The sequence below is a fragment of the Sinocyclocheilus rhinocerous genome, unplaced genomic scaffold, assembly GCF_001515625.1.
Source record: "Sinocyclocheilus rhinocerous isolate Xijiao unplaced genomic scaffold, SAMN03320098_v1.1 scaffold141, whole genome shotgun sequence".
Taxonomy (NCBI): Eukaryota; Metazoa; Chordata; class Actinopteri; order Cypriniformes; family Cyprinidae; genus Sinocyclocheilus; species Sinocyclocheilus rhinocerous.
The window spans coordinates 125147-130121 of NW_015642068.1; positions in this window are offsets into that span (position 1 = coordinate 125147).

The following is a 4975-nucleotide window of genomic DNA, read 5'->3' on the forward strand; positions in this document are numbered from 1 at the left end:
GTATGTACCAATGTGTACTTACACTGTGGTTACATACTACGTACACATCTAGTTACTATGTAAGTACACAGGTATTAGGGCCACTTAATATAAAGTGGGACCTGATATTTTCTTTTCCCAACCCTACTTTAAAACTAAACCCTTTTGAAACCGAAAGACCTGCACGACAACCCGTCAAAATAAAAGTCTGGTTTAACTTGAAATTATGACAGAAAAATATCACTGTAGTATACTAACATGTAATTCACAAGTAATAATAAAATAATAATAATAATAATAATTACTGAATTGTTAAAGTTTGATTAATTCATGTAATTAGACACCATTTTTATGATAAATTTGTATTGAATCATAAAACACAGAATCCAGGAAAAAAAAAAGGGGAAAATAAATATAAATTTCATGGGGCTCTAAATTAAAAGGTAGCTCTGTGGAGTTTAATTGTGAACAAACAAATTAACTTTACATTCATTCTCAAGGCCTAACAAACATGTGGAAAGCATTTCCGGTAACACTTTATTTCGATAGTCCACTTTAGACATTCTATTAACAGTAAGTAACTTTGCAACTACATGTCAACTAGCAGTTAGTACAGTATTAGTAGATTGTCTGCTTAATATCTTCTAACACTTTCTTTGTCAACTTATTCTACTAACCCTAAACCTACCGTCTACTCTGAGAGTTAGTAGACATGTAGTTGCAAATTAATGAGAATTAGTTGACATGTAGTTGACATGTAGTTACAAAGTTACTTATAGTTAATAGAATGTCTAAAGTGGACTATCGAAATAAAGTGTAACCGCATTTCCTTCCCCATTAATGGCAAATGAATATCAAAATAAATGTCAATATTATATGATGTGGAAAAAATATTGTGATCATGATATTTTTTGGCCATATCGCCCAGCCCTTCGCAATGTCTACAGTACAGAGAAAATGAAGAAACAGAGGTGAGATAGATGTTTGTTGTGCCAAAACACACACCTGGGCACAAAATTAAATCAATAGTGCGCTGTCAGTAACATCACTTACAGTAGTGTTTGTACTGCAGCAAAGAAATAAGCACAAATAATCATTTTTATATGAAGAGTAACTGGAATGGGACCAATTCTAACAAGGAGCAGAGCCTGCATTTACAGGAAAAATAAATGACAGCTAATGTTTTTAGAGGAGTGACATGTTAACATCTTGTTTGCTTTTGGGTTTTTATCGTCTATAATTTAGATTTAAAACTGCCTTTCTGATTTACAACTGAAGTATGCAGTTTATATTGTAACATTTACATACTATACACTTTTTGCCACACATAAAATATTTTATATTTATTTTTTTGGATTTGTTTTCTTAATAAACTAGCCAGTAAAATATCTAACTTGATGGTAAATTACCTTAGAAGCAATATTAGGCATTTAATCAGCATAAATGAGAGGAACATTTCTAAAAAGTGCATCTAGTACCACATTAATCGTATGGAATATTTATAGTATTAAGATGAAATTATAAACACATTGTTGGATCCAGCTAGGGGTATTTGATTGATTCAGTCATTGAAATCTCACTCCAGCTGAGCAACCAAAGTTGGCAACCCTGACCACATTCCTCAGCCAGAAAATGCTGGAATAGCCCTGAACGAATGTAGGTAAATAAGTGGATAAATTAGGCTGCAGAAAAGTACACGCTTTTAAACAAGCATACATGACAATCATTGTCGTGTTTGCTAAGGCAAGCATCTGTGTTACTATTGCTCATATTGGGCTTGGTTGGCGCATAACTCATTCTGAGGTATATCAGCCAACATTAAAGCAACTGTATGCATGGTTTTACTCAGTTTCAAAATCATTATGATGGTACACTTACTTCTGATAAGATGAATGTCTTTGTCTCTTTTAGGGCTGCCCTCGACTAAAGAGTTTTCTGGTCGACTAGTAGTCGTTCATTTTAAGCATGAATCGACTAATCGCACATTTATTAATAAACTATTTAAATCATGCTAAGGAGACTTTAATTGCCTACATAGCCTAATAAGCGCTCAAGCGCACGCATAAAGCTTGCCACAGCAAGTAATGTGTCAGGGAAAAACAGTAAGATTAAACTGCATGGCCAACATTAAAGCAACTGTATGCATGGTTTTACTCAGTTTCAAAATCATTATGATGGTACACTTACTTCTGATAAGATGAACGTCTTTGTCTCGTTTAGGGCTGCCCTCGACTAAAGAGTTTTCTGGTCGACTAGTAGTCGTTCATTTTAAGCATGAATCGACTAATCGCACATTTATTAATAAACTATTTAAATCATGCTAAGGAGCCTTTAATTGCCTACATAGCCTAATAAGCGCTCAAGCGCACGCATAAAGCTTGCCACAGCAAGTAATGTGTCAGGGAAAAACAGTAAGATTAAACTGCATGAACATTTTAATAATCTATTGATAAACTAGTGTTTTCTGTGATTTCGGCTTAAGAGATGAAGTCGGCGACACTGACTCGTCATCTCCGCAGTAGTGATGCGCCTGCATGCAAGTTTCATACGGATTACATAATCTGAGAATATTTGTTGTTTCAGATTTGAATTAGAATTTTTCATGTCTGTATACACGGCAAATATACACAGAGTTCCGCGCTCAAGTTCACAGAGACCGAGACGGCAGAAAGCGCACCGTTTACTTTCATTATTTTACAAAAACGCAGTGTTTTGTTGTTATTGTGAGTGCACACAAATAAAGGTAGAGGCTTTACAGATTCGAAAGATGTATTACTCTTATCTGTATGACCAAAATGACGGAGTATTTTAAGAGCAAGTGAGCGCATCTGTCATGCTGTGAGCGCGCTACTATTTCTCTAGGTTAATATTAGATTGAGCGGCCATGTAAAGTTGCTACTACTTACATATTTCAGATGATAAGCCATATTTGAGGTCGATGAATGATAGGCGAGCGTTTGGATGTACTGTATTACCACAAAATCCAGCCGTTAACGATCTGTCCGTCACGGACTGCGTGACCTCACCACTTCCTATGGATTTTTTTTTCTGCGACTACGCGACTAGTAAAATTTTGGTCGACCAAGCTTCTTCTCGTCGACTAAAGGTTAGTAGGGGGCAGCCCTAGTTACTTTCCCCTCAAACGTCTGTTCTGGAAACGAAATTCTGTGAAAAGGGCAGATTACTTTACGGCACAACGTCTCATAAATACACAGAACTACATTCAGATGCTTTAACTTTCCTCTTGACCATAGATGTGGCTACCTAAATCTCATCGCACGATTATAGTAGCATCAGCACTGTATGAGTGAGATTTATTTTATCTGAACAGTTTTGAGCTATAATGATCAAATCCTTTTCAAATTCAAATTCATTTTTCAAAACAATCACACTTCAGATCATAGCTTTAGAAGCCAGTAAGAAACCTTCCAACACACCCAGAACACCCTGGTGACTTGTGCACGAACGAGCACCACAATGTCATGGAGGTGTTTTATGACCTAAGACCTAAGACATACGTTTCTCCAGTATATTTTTCTCCAAGCATCTACACCAGATGACGTCTCAGTTCTTTTAAGTCCATGCATATGATCAGCTTATAGTGTCAGACTCAGAAGAATAACACTTTGAACGTTTAGTCATATCCTCACCACATATATTGCTAGATGACATGACTTACTGTGATTTGATTTGAACTCTTTCATAGAAATATGTTTAGGCTTTAGAAATGAAAAGGCTATAAATAAGTGCGCCTTGTAATTCTAGTTGTGCTCTTTACAAACCAACCCAACTCCCCCCCGAGAGAGAGCAGCTGCTGACACTTCTTTGCTGGTGTGCAGCCAGCCCTTGTGCTTATTGTCCCTAGCTGGCCCCGGGGCCCTGCTCCACAAACGCAAGCAAAAATCCCAACAATTTAGACAATAGAAATCCAACAAATGCACATAAAACACAGTCCTTTACATTATCTCAGCAAATGAAGACAAATGAATAATTATGCATGCAGTGTGAAACTGAGGCACATCATACACTCTATAAGAAATTCAAGGATCCAATTACCACAACTTCATTAAATACACGGTTGCAAGTTAAAAAGTATAGTTTATTGGTTTAATTAAACATCATTTGGATGAGTTCTGTTGACATAATGACATTAACTTAATATCGTGTGTAATTTAAAATCAAATTTCTGGTGCAGGATTTTGTTTCGGCTCAGAAGATGGTTGTTATGAGCTAAAAACAAGGTCATAATAAACACTTTTCACTTGGTTCGATTGCTTGACAATAATGCTAATGCAAAGATTGCCAGATTTGAGTGATTATGTTATCTGTTCCACCAGAAGCTAAAAACAAGACCACACAGGCTTGTAATTTCCTGCGGGAGCGCCAGGGTCTCTGCACACTCCATCAGGGAGATGTCGGTTTCTGACAGCATCCATTACAGAGAAGGCCGTGCATGGCCACATTAGCCTTGTATGATGCTGAACCCTGATTACGGCGCTCTGTCTGTGTCCCATCCTAACCGCTCTGAGAGCCCTCGTGGGAGTCGCCTGTCTATGCTCAGTCTTAGCCCTCTTCATTGCATTGGGAGAATGTACCTGTCAGGATGCAAACCAGACCCCAGGAGAGCGGAAGAGTAGGACGCAGCGTTTGTGGTGTTTCAGTGGTTTATGCACAGTAGGGAGCATAGCAAGAAAATGCATAAATAAACCTGATTTTTAAATGTTCTGAAGAAAGTGTGACTGGTGCTTGCCACTCACTGCCACGATGCTAAGGTATTTTTTCCAGAACAAAACTATGCTGTCATCTTGTCATCACTGTACGCCAATAGGATTTTTGGGTCCCATCACACAGCAGGCAAAATGTTTAATTGTTCAATCATTTAGAAAAATAATAGCACACATTTCAAGTACAGGCACACAACTTTGTAAGCACAACATTTCTATATTGAGGGAGCACTGCAACAGAAAGCCATGGCAGTCCTCAGTTTTGAGTGGGA